This window comes from Lactuca serriola, chromosome 7 (genome assembly GCF_051521515.1).
Source record: "Lactuca serriola cultivar US96UC23 chromosome 7, Lser_US96UC23_V15, whole genome shotgun sequence".
NCBI lineage: Eukaryota > Viridiplantae > Streptophyta > Magnoliopsida > Asterales > Asteraceae > Lactuca > Lactuca serriola.
In genome coordinates this window covers 42,746,215-42,764,585 of record NC_136414.1, presented here as the reverse complement: position 1 = coordinate 42,764,585, position 18,371 = coordinate 42,746,215, and positions in this window count along the sequence as shown.

Below are 18,371 nucleotides of genomic sequence, written 5' to 3'. Positions count from 1 at the left end.
GTGCACATATAACAGATAATCACATAACAGTCTATAGACAATAAACCGATGTAACTGATCAATAGCATAGCAACATCCTATAACCAGGATACCAACCTAACCGGTCACTAACATAGCATCATCCAATAGACCAGGATACTGATTTGCACTTAAACATCATATGCTAGCTCATATTATATAACAGTCAAAACGATCTAACATATCACTAATCATAGCAACATCCCAATAATTGGGATACAGACCTAACCGGTCAGTAAGCATAAGCATATCACCATCCTAACTACCACGATGTAATCAATAAACATATCATGCCATAATCCGGATACAAATCCATAAAGGGTCGGCCTTGGTGCCTTAGACCCTATTGATATAGTGAGGATATCTCACCTGACATTGTTGATGCCTGGTTGATACACTTCTGACTGCTACTGGCAAATTCCCGAACTGCTGATCCTTCAGCTCCCCGAACTATCAATACCAACATAACACTAAGATCATAATACTCTCAAAGGTCAAGTTAGGTCAACTCTGGTCAAGTTCAAAGTCAATGCAACGGGTTGACTCAACTCTCCAATTGCATCCATCAACGCGTCGAGTTCCAAAACTCTGAATCCTAAATTCGCGACCCAACTCATTGATTTTCCTGGCTACTCATGTTCGTGACTCATCCCATCAACTCGCTGAGTCACTCCTCGGACTCGTCGAGTTCAACCATGCAGAATCGGCACAATCCACCTCGACTCGTCGAGTCCCTTCCTGGACTCGTCGAGTCCCTTAGTCTGATGAGCTAACTTAATGGGTTAAGCCCGTATACTTCAGATCCCAACTCCAAACTTCGAATACACCCTGGAAATGACCTTAGAAGGGGAAAGTTTCCAACTTTACCCTATAATACCCTTGCTTGAAGGATTTTACTCACACCCTAACTCTTAAGGACCGAGATCTTGGTCCACAAGTCACCTACACACCACACCAATGCATCCAACATAGACTTGGGCCCAAACATCTCATAACCCTGCAAAGCTCCTGCTTTTTTCCTTCCATACATGGCCTTTTGAGCTACAAAGGCCAAAAGATTACTCTGTTGCTTGCATGGGGACTCCCATGGAATAAAGCTTGCACCTTTATGCCATAATAGTCCTTAATGGTTCTAGATCTGAAACATAAGCCTTCGGGACAACCATTTCTCACATGCTAGGGTTGTTGGACCAAAAAATCCCTAGTAAAGTGACCAAGAAGAGATCTATCAAGTTAAAGGTCAAGGTGGAAACTTGATTACCAGAAAATAACGAGGATATGGTGTTGCTTCAGGATCTACACTTCCTCTCTTGAATCCCCAAGGTTTCTCCTTCTTCTTCAAGCATCAAGGCACTCAAGAACACTCGTAAATGGCTCACAATCTCATGGAAAGCAATAGGGTTTCGTGGGTTAGGGTTTGGACAATGGGGGCTGAGAATGGGGTTGAAAGGTGGAGAATAAGATGCTTAAATAGGGGACTAAAGCCCGAATTTAGGGTTTCCCAAACCCAAACCAACTTGCGGAGTTGGTCCTCCAACTCGTCGAGTAGGTCACTTAACCCACATCACAAAACTCACTCCTACTCGTCCAGTCATCCCTCTGGACTCGACGAGTACACTTCTTGACTTGAGATTTTCCTTTCTTGTCTAGGTCTTCTGAATTCGGGGTGTTACAACTGTAACGATGAAATTTTGAAAACAAATTTTTCATTTTTCAACAACCAAATTTATATATAAAATATTCTCAAAAAGTATTCCACAATAGTTATCAAATCAAAACATATCCCAAGATCACAAATCAAATCTCCTCTCTGTGTGTATGGGTCACGTCGGCGCCTTTCCACGGTCCTCGCTAGTACCTGAAACACATAACACAACAACTGTAAGCATATTTGCTTAGTGAGTTCCCCAAAATACCACATACAACACATACGCCACTCGAGGCTACTATACGACCCTCCGGTCGATGTGTCTCAGCGGGACTCTCCAGTCCCGTAGCTCGTTGGACCCTCTGGTCCGATCATAGCTCGTTGGGCCCTCCGGCCCGGTCTGTCTCGTTGGACCCTCTGGTCTGGTCTGAATCGTTGGACCCTCCGGTCCGGTCTATACAATTATATATCATACCTACATCACATAGCACATAATCTCATACATAGCACATAAGACCCTTCGGTTAACTCATAATACCACTCAAGGTAACGTATAGTGAGAAGACTCACCTCGTGCAACTCGGTAGCTCGGAAATCTCGGACTCCGTGAAAATAGGATCTAGCCTCCGCCTAATCATACGAAATAAACACATGGCATCAACACATTTCCCAAGGCTAGACCATTCCCTCTCTTAGCACTCTTAGGAGGGTAAAAGACCATTTTACCCATCTCATGGCGCAAATATCCTAAAGTTGACCAAACCCTAAAAGTCAACAAAAGTCAACCCTCCGGGTTACGCTGCGCGTACCAAACATGTACGCTGGGCGTACCCGGTGCCTTCACAAAATCGGGGTGCACCACCCCCTACGTTGCGCGTACTGGGATTACACCCAACGTAAATCCCGGTTCAGCCATATTGAGTATTTTGGTCATTAACGGTTAAGACAAGAACTCATACTCAATATCTGATTTCTCTAAGGGTCCTTTCTCCATAAAGTTGAAACCTTTAAGCCTTGCATGGCTGTAAAGATCATCCATCACTCAAAACACCTTTCCTCTTTCCATATTAAGACCCTAACTCATGCATGACTCAATATCCACGACCAAGATTGGATTTTTATGAATCCTCAACACATATTACACTGGGGAAGGCCAGATCTAGGCTTATGGAGACTCTTTGCACACAAAGTCTCCACCTTGAACCTAAAACCCTAAAATGGGTCCAAAAAGCAAAACTCTTGAAGGACAAGGAAAGCTTTGAGCTTTTTACCTCAAAAGGGATCTCCAACCACTGTAGAACTCGAATCTAATCTTGCTCTTCCACTTCTAGCTTCAACAATGGCTTCCTCTTCTCCTTTTTCACCTCAAAAAGGTACCTTCAAGCTCAAGAACTCACACACACAAGCTTAAACACGGATTTCTACATTCTAAGGGCTCACTCAAGGGGGTATGGTGGCTGGGGCAAAGGACTAAACGTTCCTTTTATAGTGCACAAGCCAGAAATTAGGGTTTACATCTGGGCACACTACGCCCAGCGTAACCCTGGGTACGCCCAGCGTACCCGGGCGAGTCCGCGTTCAAAATAAGTGCGTAAGTACGTGCAGCGTACGCCTCATTACGCCCAGCGTACTCACAACCAACACACCACTTTAAGGGACTCATCTTGCCAACTCTCAAAATAGAAGGGTTATAAAGCTTACCTGAATTTCGGGCTGTTACAACAACTCTCCCCCACTTAAACTATACTTCGCCCTCGAAGTCTGCTGCAGTGAACAACCCTGGATAGTGTTCCCGCATTTCTGCCACCAGCTCCCACGTCCACTCGGACCCTCTTCGGGGTTCCCACTGTACCTTTACCAAAGGTATCTCTTTGTTTCGGAGAACCTTCACCTTCCTCTCTAGAATGGCAACGGGACTCTCAACATAATTCAGGCGCTCATCGACCTGTATGTCATCCAGCCCGACCTTACTCTACCTAAACTCGTAATCAGGAGACCTGGATTAGGTCTGGCTCCCTGACATACCACTCATACTATCCATTGCTAATTCTCTTCCCAACACTACTAATGGACTATTCAACCTTGGGATCTTGAGGCTACTACCAGAAAATAGAACCGTGGATCATACTTTGTTGAGCTCATATGCCTACGACCTACCGTTGGCCTACACCGGGTATCTTGGCCTACCACATAGAGCAGGACTGCCTCAGCCCGATTAAGCACAACATGCCATCTAATAGATCAACAGAATAAGATGTCCACATAATACCGACGATAATTTACCATGTCGTTCCTTTCCATCCACCATTCCCATAAAATACATCCCCACAAGCGATTACCACCAACAACATACCTACCACTACCGGCCAACTAGTACGACATTCATATCTAGCCCATATTATCCTTCGGGTGGGAATACCAACGTGCCAAGTCCAAATGATCATAGGGCCCGATCATCCTCGGGATGGAATACCCTAGATTGGAATACCAACATGTCGAATCAATTCGACCATCGAGTTGAAACTCCCAAGGTTTTTTGGCCTACCACCTCAACCCTACCGCTCCTCTTGAGCCTCCGTGCCTACGACTTTTAGTTGGCCTGCACCGGGTATCTCGGCCTACTGCATAGAGCAGGACTGCCTCAACCCTATCCAAATATAGTGTGTTGTCCTAGACGCTCATGAGAAAGATCTAACTCGGTTCCCAGAACCTGAATGACAGGACATTCTAATCCCAAGCCTTCCTAAGGCTGACAAGTACCCATTTGGATCTACTCCCAGTCCCCCACTGGAGTATTACCGATCCAAGAAGTTTAATCCTCTGAGACACTCCAAACTGATGAGATCACCAAGATCCTCTATACTTCATCCGAGTACAACTTCCCTAAATCTCAACAATATATCTAATCCGAACGCGCTCCTACAAGATACATAAACAACAAAATCTCTATGCCCACAGCATATGACCGGGATACCCTCTCCGACCCTTAGCTCATGACTGGAATGCTCACGATGATCTATCGACGCTGCTTTCGACACTTCAGTTTTCCCAACACTCCATCATGGAGTTTCACATCTCCTTCATTGCTCAAGAAGGCCTAAACAATGTCATTCACAATACCAACAAGTGTCACAGTGATGAAACTTTACCCTACATTATCCACTTGCAGAACAAGTTGTTACCCCATAACACACATATATACTCAGAATCGGACAATATAACCAACAAACCCATACAACATCTTTAGCATGCTCCATCAGCATGTTCAATACTTGTGGACAAACCCTCGGATTGCTATAGTTGGGCAGCATACTCAATACCCACACATAGATCCACAAACACATACAGAGTCTCCAGCATGACTGGTCTCACCCCTTGGGGTTCGAAACTCCTAATCCATTCTGTGGACTCTAACCTCGACCTAACCCTATACCTCATGTCGATCGTCCACCCTCTCATAAATCCGTGGTCTGTTTCCTGACCCGTTTGTCTACCACATATGCTGAATAACCCGCACACCCATGCTGAAATTACTGTCGAGCCCTGGCCGCTAACAAAACCCTCAATCCATTAATCCAAAAAACCCTCAGAGTCGAGCGCACCCTCGACCGAACACTCAAACTGAACTTAATTTCATGGATAGAATCTCAACCTGATTCCCCAAATTATGTTATCAAGCACTGAGAAGATGCGATTTCCATGCTGGGGAGTTTTACCGAACTCCCATCTCACACAACCCTCAACCCAAATAGCCATTTGGGTTGTCTTTCCTCCTGACAACGATGCGAGACTTATCCCATTTTCAACACTACTCCTGCTTTTGTATCTCGGGATGATTCTCCCCCACTTAGCTTTGACTAAGTTTTCATAATACATGATAATTTGGAGAATTCCCGATCCTCATTACTTTCAAATGATCGATCTGATGACAACCAGACCTTTCTAACTAGTACTCCTTTAATAGCCAACCCCAAATGATCACATGCTTCTAATAACTAGATGAACACTTCCTGAATCCCAGGGAAATCAACAGTCCCTAATGCTCGAATGATCCCACACCCAACTTGTAGTCCAAAGATAGATGCTCCAACTAATGTCTCAACAACGAGCTACTTCCCTTAGCGCTTTCCTCCACCAATCAATAGTGGTTGCTAAAATCACTAAATCTTGACAATGCTGAATAACCCTTCTGTGGGACTCTATCCACAGACCTCCCACATAATACCCCTTTTCCAAAGGTGCTCCAAACAAGTTTCCCGCTCTCGGGCTCTAGAAATCATTCTATTAAGGGTTCGCACCCTGACTCACTTACCCGCTCAAACGTCCACAGCTGAACTGCAGTAGCTGAAGCAACCTCTGCGCTAAACCTGGCTACAACTACTCCCAATACATAGTCTACAATCCTAAAAGTGCAATATATCGCATAATCAATCCTTACCGCCCGATACAAGATATCCAAGGCAAACCAGACATCACAAACTACTTATGCCACATCGACCCACCTGCTCTCACCGGCGCCGAAATAATATTGCCAATCCCTACAACCAACTGACCCGAGATGGACCACAACCTGATCTTGGGTCCCAAGTCTGCTCACTCCTTCGACCTCGAAAGATGAAAGGGCACAATCCTTGCCCTATAAAATGACATTCCAATCCATCAATTAGCCATTCTACTTCCAGCTGCAAAAATCCAGCTGAACATAATCATCACTCCCCTCCGGAGTCCCCACAAATCGCATTTCGGCCTCGAGCAAAAACCCCAAAGCCTCAAATCTAGAAACTCATGTGCTAGTCTCTCTTGATCAAACCATATAATGCCACGAGTACAGAACATCTCCCTGATCCCAAGCAACTGCAACCCTCTATTCATCAGAATATGTCCCAACAACAAGTCCCGATACTGGAAAGCTCGACCAGCTCCTCCCCCTTCCGTCGTTACAGTTGATGCGACTGCATAGCGCTCATATAAATACTCAACCATGGAGGTCTTGACAGACCCGAACATCTCTGGCAACTGTCCGCGGACAATCCTGATCGCCTCCTCTCAGATGATCTCACTGACGTGATCCTCTGAAAATGTTGGCCTATCATGGCTGCCAGCTCCAGATCCTAACCTGGATCTGGTCTCAAGACGTCTTGTAACCACCATTTTGGTAAGGCACCAGAAAGATCTCTGATAATCCATATAATGACAGGGGACCAACTCCCAACCCAACACCCTAGGGGTTGTGACTTCCTTGCTACGTGTATAGGTCATGTGTTTTCAGTAGTACGGGCCCATACTACGTTCCACACCTACCCATATTTGTCTCAAGTATCATTATAACACCCTATCAATATAAATAATCATAGCGAGCGCTCAATCCTCACTCCTAGAGGAATGCTAAATATCTCGTAACTAGCCTCCCGGCCTCACACAACCCACCCATCCATGAAACATCCACCAACCCTGCAACACTAGTGTATACTAGCCATACATAACATTGGACCATATAGACTTTTGAATATCTGATCCTACCCTAAGCCCTAATCAACAAGAACAGAACATAAGGCCAAATCAAACATTCTCAGGCTATAAGATCTTATTTATGTACAACTGCGGTGCCTACACAAGCAACTACAGTAATAATGTCAATCTCATATAAGGAAAACCCTAGGCTAGCAGGCATCATGTAATCAGGAAATTCTATCATACAATTCCTAAAGATACCTATCCTAGTACTAGCATGTTGTTCTAACATATCACAATATCAAATAACTGTATGGTATTTTGGGGTCTACTTACTGGCTCCGGCTGATCGTACACTTCGCATCCTCGTTTACTTATTTTGAAAACCAAAAATCATTTTAAAAATCTTTCCTTGATTTGAGACTAGATTCAAATGAGTGTTCCTCCAATTCACTCAAACCAAGGCTCTGATACCAACTTATAACATTCAAAAAAATTCAAGCCAAATTAAAACTTTTTAAATCATCCACAACCATTCAGTTATTACAATTTGTTTTCAAAATAGTTTAAACATCAGAGTTCCCAAAAATCATAATCATCAATTGTGGAAGTATGTGGTCACGCCTTCGCCTTCCCGCGGTCATCTGTAGAACCTGAAACAATAAGCTGAAAATATAAGCTCGACGGCTTAGTGAGTTACCCGCAAAATACCAACGTCGTAACAATACAACCATAACATATAGCATATAAGTAACAGAACAGCCATGCATCTCGAGTCTACAGTGTGACTGGTCCACCTGTACCGGGCCTTCAGCCCACCTGGTCCACTCTCTGAGTCTACAGTATACATAATGAGCCTTCATCCTGACTGGACCGCCTCGCAAGCCTTCAGTCTATCTGGACCGCTCCCCGAGCCTTCAGCACGTCTGGACCGCCTCACAACACCTTCAGCCTATCCCGACGCTTGCTGGGTATGTTGGCCTTCAGCACAAAGCAGGACCGCCTCAACCCAACCCCTAATAAAACAACCATGTCCACATATAACAGATAATCACATAACAGTCTACAGACAACAAACCGATCTAACTTATCAATAGCAAAGCAACATCCTATAATCAGGATACCGACCTAACCGGTTACTAACATAGCATCATCCTATATACTAGGATACCGATTTGCACATAAACATCATACACTAGCTCAATTTCATATAACAGCCAAACTGATCTAACAAATCACAAATCATAGCAACATCCGAATAACCGGGATACAAAACTAACCGGTCACTAAGCATAAGCATATCACCATCCTAACTACCAGGATGTAATCAATAAACATATCATGCCATAATCCGGATACAAATCCATAAAGGGCCGGACTTGGTGCCTTAGACCTTATTAATATAGTGAGGATAACTCACCTGACATTGCTGAAGCCTGGTTGATACACTTCTTACTACTACTGGCAAATTCCTGAACTGCTAATCCTTCAGCTCCCCAAACTATCAATACCAACATAACACTTAGACCATAATACTCTCAAAGGTCAAGCTAGGTCAACTCTGGACAAGGTCAAAGTCAACGCACTGAGTTGACTCAACTCGCCAAGTTGATCAATCAACTCGTCGAGTTCCAAAACTCATAATCCTGAATTCGCGACCCAACCCATCGAGTCAACCCCTGACTCGTCGAGTTTCCTGGTTACTCATGGTCGCGACTCATCCCATCAACTCGTTGAGTCGCTCCTTGGACTCGTCGAGTTCAACCACGCAGAATCGGGACAATCCACCTTGACTCGTCGAGTCCCTTCCTGGACTCACCGAGTCCCTTAGTCTGATAAGCTAACTTAATGGGTTAAGCCCGTATACTTTAGATCCCAACTCCAAACTTCGAATACACCCTAGAAATGACCTTAGAAGGGGAAAGTTTCCAACTTTACCCTATAATACCCTTTCTTGAAGGATTTTACTCAAACCCTAACTCTTAAGGACCTAGATCATGGCCCACAAGTCACCCACACACCACACCAATGCATCCAACATAGATCTAGACCCAAACATCGCATAACCCTACAAATCTCCTGCCTTTTTCCTTCCATACATGACCTTTTGAGCTACAAAGGCCAAACGATTACTCTATTGCTTGCATGGGGACTCCCATGGCATAAAGTTTGCACCTTTATGCCATAATAGTCCTTAATGGTTCTAGATCTGAAACATAAGCCTTTGGGACGACCATTTCTCATATTCTAGGGTTCTTGGACCAAAAAAACCCTCATAAAGTGACCAAGAAGATATCTATCAAGTTAAAGGTCAAGGTGGAAACTTGATTACCAGAAAATGACGAGGATAGGGTGTTGCTTCAAGATCTACACTTCCTCTCTTGAATCCCAAAGGTTTCGCCTTCTTCTTCAAGCTTCAAGGTACTCAAGAACACTCATAAATGACTCACAAGCTCATGGAAAGAAATAGGGTTTCGTGGGTTAGGGTTTGGATAGTGGGGGATGAAAGGTGGAGAATAAGATGCTTAAATAGGGGGCTAAATCTTGAAGTTAGGGTTTCCCAAACCCAGACCAACTCGCCGAGTTAGTCCTCCAACTCGCCGAGTAGGTCACTTAACCCACGTTACAAAACTCACTCCTACTCATCGAGTCATCCCTCTAGACTCAACGAGTAGACTTCTTGACTTGAGATTTTCCTTGTTTAGGTTTTATGAATTTGGGGTTTTACATAATTTCTATTTTGGTTATAATAGAAGTTTATATTTGTATTGTTCAATGTATATTTAATAACTATGATCACTGATTTACGTCGCGCACCTCAGCGTTTCCGCCGGCGGCCGGAGGTGTGACACCAAGCCTCCAAAATTTTCTAGATCTTGAGTAACCCATAACTCGTACTTAGGGTTGTCTTCTTGTTTTGCTGCATCTGCAGTGCCAACACAAAGAGTTTGACACCTCATAGAATTGGTACCATTTGTGCTTTCCAAAGTAGAAAATTCGTGCGAGTAAGCTTGCAAGTTATTGTTGTAGCTATTTTTAAAGAATTGATGAGTGTGGGGGTAGTCATGATGATTGACGAACTACGAAAGAATGGAATGAAAAACCCTTGAGATCAAGCTTTGATACCAAGATAAAAAAAAAAATAAAAAAAAAAACTGAATTGGCTTGACAACTCTCGCAGTTCTATTTATATATAGATCACAACTACTACATATAGATCCTAAAGAATATGATCTGGAGTTATACAACAACTATTGGATATATATATATATATATATATATATATATATATATATATATATATATATATATATATAATTTGATGTAGTTATCTATTTATCATTTGACTTTATTGGATAATCCTTCTATTTACATTCTGGATACAAGGAGTGAAAATGATCAAATATAAGAAAGGTTAAACTTCTTTCCTAGAATTATTCCCACGATTACGATATGTTACATAAATATCGGGGGGAAAGACGGTTAGTTGAAACTAAAGATGAATGGATGGATTTGTAAGCGTGTAGGGTATGAAAATCAAAGGTTTAAAGGAGGCGTGAGTCTTTTTCATCAATGTTTTCCCACCACTACTTCTTTTAGATTATACTAGGCGAATGTCCACGCATTGCGTAGAAACACCTATATAGTTGAAGTCTTTACAAATATATGTTTTTTTTAATATAGCAATAACGTTGTTAAATTTGATATAATAATTCGTATACTAAATTGATATAATATATTGATTATTTTGAATTATATGATAATATATACATCTATTATAGCTGTATAATCTCAATCGTTTGAATGACTTCTATCCGCGAGTTACACATGAATAAAATTAAATATAATCTATGGTTTAATGTTATTTATAGTTATCGTTATTGTTAATTAATTTTTTAAAATTTATTTTCTTAATGTTTTAATTTCTATCATTATAATTATTTAAAACATCAAACATTGTTTTTTTATTTTAAAGGTAACAATATAATCATTTATATAAAGTTATTTTTAACTATTGTTATTGTAAGTTATTTTAAACTATTTATTTGAAAACTTTTAACGATTATAAAAATATCTTTAGGAAATAGTTTAGTTAAATTGAGATTACAATTTAGTTTTTGCAATTATCACTACATTTTATCATTTTTAACTATTTACAAAACATTCTTTGGTTTTTTCGGTGAGTTTTTTTTAAGTGGAACTGAAACTTATATTTAAGTTGACTTTGTAATGTTAAATTTAAATTAACAATTTTAGTATTTTTTCCAAACTGTTCAAAAGTTATAACTTTAAATTGATAATGATTTACATACAACAACATATTAAATCTAATAAAATAAGTATAATATGTTAAAATTTAAAGACATAACTTTATAACTAGAAGTAAATATATTATTTTAAAAATAAAATTTAGTATATTTATGATTACAATTTAGGTTTGATATTTATTTAACCTTATTAACCAACTTATAATCATCATTAGAAAGACTGCAACTAATCACCTTTTAATTATTCACAAAATATTCTTTGGGTTGTTTAAGTTTAACTAAAATTTATATTTAAGTTGTATCTTTAAAAATTAAAATATTTTTTACAAATTATTCCAAAATTGTATTTTTAAAATGATAATGACTTACATCCAACAATATATTAAAACTAGTAAACTAAATATAATATGTTAAAAGTTAAAAAAACATAATTTTATAAGTAGAATTAAAGATATTATTTTAATATTGAAATTTAGTTTATATACGATTATATTTTAGGTTTGATATTTATTTAACCTTATTAACCAATTTATAATTATTATTAGAAAGAAATTGAAAAGTAATGGAAGTTTCAAATGAATGTAGTGAAAGGAAAAATGATTCCTTTATAATATAGTATGACATGATAATAATTGATAAGTTGTAGAAATAGTCCCTTTGATTTGGTCAACTTCACAGTTTCAATCCAACTTTTGAATAATTAATAGTTCGCATCTTTGTGGTTTTTAAATTTTACAATTTTGGTCCTTATTTAATGTACAATAACTATTTTGCCCAATATAATATCTTTTTTATTTTTCAACTTTAAGTCTTTACTTATTTACATTTGTAGTAATATAACTAAAAGAGGCCCTTGTTTTCTTTACAAAAGCAAATTATAGTATTCAATACTTTGTTGGTAACTATATTATCTTCGACAAATGTAACGCCTGTATTTCTGGGCTAGTCATTAATATTGATATAATAGTCTAGGTTAACATTTGTAACCCATTTTGAAATAATAGAAGTGTATTATTTGAGTATTATGTGTTTTGTGCTTAACTGTGTGACTTAATTGAATTAAGAATAAAAATAAGCGTCAAAATGAAATGTTAGATAAGCACGATATCTATGGATAATGTTGTAGTAGTTGAAATGAGGTTTCCGAATATATAAAGAATGCCGAAATCCGAGTTATAACGAAGAAGTTATGACCTGTCGAAATTTCGCGACAGAACCGGCGACGCTGAATGACGTAAAAAGTGAAATTTATGTTAGAGCAATATCTAGCCTTAGTGATCTAAACGAAAGTGATAGGGTTCGTTAAATCGAGAGCGTGCATAAAAAGAACGCCCAAATCTGACTTCGTATGAGGAAGTTATGATTTTCCGAAGTTTCGACTTAGCAGTATGCTGCCCGAATCCTCGATTTGAGATCGAGTGATTTTTAGCCGAAACAATCTAAATGAGAATTGAAGATCTCATCGATAGCAGTGAAACGATAAAAAGACAGACAAAAACGGAGTTCAGATGAAGGAGTTATGAATTTCGAACGGAGTTTACCTATCTCGGCCTACTAAAAATAATATATTAATAATATATTAAAATTAAAGTCAAAATTAGCCAATGGAGTCTAAACGAGAGTTGTAAAGAATAATCTCACCTACGCGTGCATATAAAGAACGTCGAAAACAGAGCTCGTATTCGAAAGATATAAATTTCTGAAGTTTGGGGCACAAAAACCGAGCTTGTGTCAGGACTCACGACGTGAGCAGGCCGATTTAACCTTTCAAAGCTGCAGACACAAGTGGACGAATGACGAACGCGATGACCTATCGGGCTCATGACGTGAGCTTTAGAAACTCACGACGTGAGGAATGAAAATCAGCCCTATAAATAGAATTCAAGGGGCAGCCGATTTTGGTTGCTCCATCTCTTCTCTCCCACTCCCGATACTCTCTCCAAGCCCTATTTTAACCCCCCGAATCCCCGGTGATCATCCCGAGACCCGAAGCGAGTACCTAAGCCCGAAGATCCCGAGAAGAAAAGATTTTCCGAGCCGAAGCTTTGCCCGCGAGAAGCCCGGTGTGCGCAGTGATCCCAGTTTCTCCGAAGAATACTACTCTTAGAGCCGTAGTGCTGTCCGATCATCTTCTGATCAAGTGAGTGTGTAGTTACTTTCTTCCAACGCATAAGTATGAAGTATTTTATATAAAATATGTGTTATGTGTATATTTTGTTGTTATATGTGGGAATATATATTCACTTTCTTCTATCTCATAGATCTGATTTATTCTCTATGAAATACGTATTATGTGTGTGTGCCTCATCTGTTATGTGGAATATGTATTGATTGAACATGCTATATAGGTTTTAAACTATGTATAAAAATATATATTTTTATCTACTAATATGTTGGGTAGAACATAGATAGATAGTTGATGAGTGATAAACAGTTGAGGGGCCTCGATGTCGTTGTTGTTGATCTAGTTATTCAGCGGAGTATGGATAAAGACCACGGACTCTTTCGAGACAGTCCAGTGGAACGCTATCAGGTTCATAACTTGTAGGTGTTGTGAACGATGTGTTCACCGGTGTGCTCTATCCCCCTCATGGTTTCCTTTAGGATATCTATTGTTGAGGAAACCCCTTAGCAGTAATGTCCATCCCGATGAAAATCCTAGATTAGGTCCCTTGAGATAGATGTTGTTTTAGGGACATAAAGTGAGGATAACGGGAATGGGTAATCGGGTTATTGTTGGTTGGTGAAATTAAATATAATTATTTATTGTGGGTTGAAAACCCTATATGCTCACCGGGCTCCCAAGCCTGACCCACTCAGTTTTATTTGTATTACAGGAAGTGGCGCAAGGGGATAAGATGGATGAATCATCGAGTTGTTTTGTTTACAAGTCTGTATATGTATGTATTTGTTGAATGACTTGTAATGTTATCGTTTATGCTTTATGGTCTGTATCGGAATATGACATCCCGATTTTTGATTATATAATGAAAATGCATCTCTTGATGATATGCTTTGATAAATATTATTTTATCATATTTTGTTTTTGGGAACAAATTTCACAACTTATAAATCATAAAGGATTTACTCTGAAATTATTTTAAAAAGCATAAATGAAATCGGTCTTTTCTGGCCGAGATTTTGGGGATGTCACAGTTGGTATCAGAGATTAGTTTAAGCGAACTAGGAATTTGTAGGATTTCTAGACTTAAACTTAGAATGCTAAGTGAAGGTTGTTAGATATGTGCCTGTTATATTTCAGACACGAGCACTAGTTTATTTTAGGAAAGTTGCCTAAAATGCTTTTATGTGCTAAATGTTATATGTTGCCATATATGATATTTAATTGTTCGGATCTATGGTCTGTTGCCAACCAGATCTGGAAACCTTATGTGTTTAGGATTCTAAGCGTATGTCTATGGTATTAGAACTAGCATGTAAACTTTCGGAGTAATAAGTATGATTTGAATATCTATCATGAATGAGGATCTAATTTCACCTTATTTGGTGTATAGATCAAAAATGGTGAGAACAAGGAGTGGCGTTGGAAACGCGATGAAAACAGGAATCAACCGCCAGTGATTGAGCAAATACCTATTGTAGCAGCAGCACCAGAACCAATAACAATGGTTGGGGTGCAAGTCATGATTCGGGCTATGTTAGCCAAACAAAGGGATGAAATGTGACAGATGTTGCATGATAATAGGGACGAACCTAGCATACCCATCGAGGAACCTGAATTGATTCCCGAGTAATCGGAGGAAGGGAACAATAGTCGCATTATGAGTCAAGTTGGGACTCAAGGAGAACGAAGGAACGACCCGAAAAGGAGAAACAACAAGGATGGGCGAATGTACAAGAATTTCTTGGGCACCAAGCCGCCAAGTCTTTCTGGGAGCCCGAAGCCTGTTGAGATTATGGATTGGATCTCCGAAATGGAGATGGTATTTGAAAGTTGCGACTGTAGCAACAAATAGAAGATTGTCTTTGCAGTTAGACAACTGAAGACTGGAGTCTTGAGTTGGTGGAAGTTGTTGGCAGATACTATGCCACAAGGAGAAGCCCTGAAAATGTCATGGGAGGAGTTCTTGGAACAGTTAAGGGTGCAGTATTGTTCAGAGATAGATCTGATTGATCTGAACAATGAGTTCCAAAACTTGAAGAAGGGGAGGATGAGCATAGATGACTATGCTACAGCATTCACTGAGAAAATGAAGTTATTTCCATACCCAGTGCCAACGGAACTCTCCAAGATTGAGAGGTTCGCTAATGGACTGTCTGCTGACTTTGGCCCGACAATCAAGATGGCAACCACTCTGAAAACAGTTGTTTGAGCGGCTAAGAATGTGGAGGCCCAGCAGAAGGAAAAGGGTCTGGAGAGGTCATAGGCTGGTGAAAAGAGGAAGTTCGATGGACCTTTGGGGTCCAACAAGAAAAACAAGTTCTCGAAGTCTGGTTCGAGGGGAGGTGGAGGCGAAGCCAAGTGGTGCGACAAATGTAAAAAGAAGCATCATGGGAAATGTGAAGTGGTGGCCACATGTTTTAAATGTGGAAAGCCAGGGCACTATTTCAATGAATTCACCCTCACTAAGAAAGTTTGCTATGGTTGTGGTGAGGAGGGACACATGTTGAGGGACTGCCCGAAAAAGAAGGAGGCAGCAAGACCCAATATTCCGCCAAAGCCGAAGGCAAGAGCATTCCAGATGACATTGGAAGCTTCTAAAGATGAAGTTGATGTCGCTTCAGGTACCTTTCTCGTAAACAAATTGCCTGCCCAAATTTTATTTGATTCTGGAGCCAACTACTCCTTTATTTCGCATGAATTTGGTAGAAAACTAGTTTTGTCTGTCGATAGACTAGATAATGCATTATTAGTCGAAGTTGCTAGTGGCAAGTTTGTACCTGTTAGCCATCATATGAAAAACATCTTAATTGACTTGAATGGGAATAAATTCCACGAGGAATTATTGGCTATCGAACTAAACGGTTTCGACATTGTGTTGGGAATGGATTGGCTTAGCACCAATGATGCCGAGATATTATGTAAGAAGAAGATAGTCAAAGTAAACCCACCTAGGAAAGAGTCGTTTATGGTGTATGGAGATAAACGTAGAGTAAATTCTGGAATCATTTCATTGATGAAATCCAGAAAGTGTTTGGCTAAAGGATGTACGTCGTATCTAGCATTCATGATCAATGCTAAGAAGGAGACAAAGGCGATGCAGAGAGTTCCTATCGTATGTGAGTATCCGGAAGTATTTCCCGAAGATCTTCCCGGATTACCGCCTGATAGACAAGTGGATTTTAGAATAGACTTGTTACCAGGTACGACGCCAATAGCAAAAGCACCTTACCGATTAGCACCGACGGAGATGAAGGAGCTGATGATGCAACTTCAGGAGTTATTGGACAAAGGTTTCATTAGACCTAGTTCATCACCCTGGGGAGCTCCGGTGTTATTTGTGAAGAAGAAAGATGGAAGTATGAGAATGTGCATCGATTACAAAGAGATGAACAAGGCAACAATAAAGAATAGATATTCGTTGCCAAGGATTGATGACCTGTTCGATCAACTTCAAGGTTCGAGCTATTTCTAGAAGATCAATCTTAGGTCAGGATATCATCAGCTGAAAGTAAGAGAGCATGATATAGAGAAGACTGCATTCAGAACACGATATGGACACTACGAGTTTTTGGTTATGTCGTTTGGACTAACCAATGCTCCAGCAGCATTCATGGATTTAATGAACAGGGCTTGTAATCTGTTCCTAGATAAATCTGTGATAGTGTTCATAGATGACATTCTGATTTACTCGAAAAGCCAAGAGGAGCATGGCAGACACTTGCGAGAAGTGTTGGAAGTGTTGAAGAAGGAGAAGCTGTATGCAAAGTTCTCCAAATGTGATTTTTGGATTCGAGAAGTCCAATTCTTGGGTCACGTGGTCAACCAAGAAGGGATAATGGTTGATCCGGCGAAGATTGAAGCTGTGATGAAGTGGGAGCAACCGAAAAATCCCACAGAAATCTGAAGCTTTTTAGGATTAGCCGGATATTACCGAAGGTTTATCCAAGGCTTTTCTTCAATTGTTACTCCATTAACAGCTTTGACCCACAAAGGAGCTACTTATGCTTGGAATGATAAGCATAAAGAAGCATTCGAGAAGCTAAAGAAGAAGCTATGCGAGGCACCGATATTTTCTCTACCGATGGAGTTGAAGACTTCGTTGTTTATAGCGATGCATCTGGGGTTGGATTGGGTTGTGTCTTGACCTAAAGAGATAAGGTGTCGCATATGTGTCTTGACAATTGAAAGAACATGAAAAGAACTACCCGGCTCATGATTTGGAGTTGGCAGCGGTAGTTTTCGCTCTGAAAATATGGAGGCATTACCTCTATGGGACGAAGTGCAAACTTTTCACTGATCATAAGAGTCTCAAATATATGTTTAATCAGAAAGAATTGAATATGAGGCAACGACGCTGGCTAGAGTTACTTAAGGACTACGACTGTGAGATACTTTACCACCTCGGTAAAGCAAATGTTGTTGCTGATGCTCTCAGCCGGAAAGTCAATCTTGAAGGAAAAAGGCCAAGAGCATTGAGAATAGAAGTTGTCTCGACAATTGTGGAAAGTATAAAAAAAGCTCAAGAGGAAGCTTCTGAGAAGAATGACCGAAAGGAGGAACGTTTGGTCAAAACGTTGGTGTTTGGTATAAACAGTCATGGACTGAAGATGTTCCAAGATCGGATTTGGATACCTAAGACAGGAGGAGTCAGAGATCTTCTGATGGAAGAAGCTCACAAGACCATGTACTCGATTCATCCCGGTAGCACTAAAATGTATAGGGACCTGAAACCCTAGTACTAGTGGCCGACGGCGAAGCTTGATGTTGCAAAGTATGTGGCTGAGTGTGTGACTTGTGCTAGAGTCAAGACACAACACCAGAAACCATATGGGAGTTTAGAACCTTTGCCTGTGCCTATGGG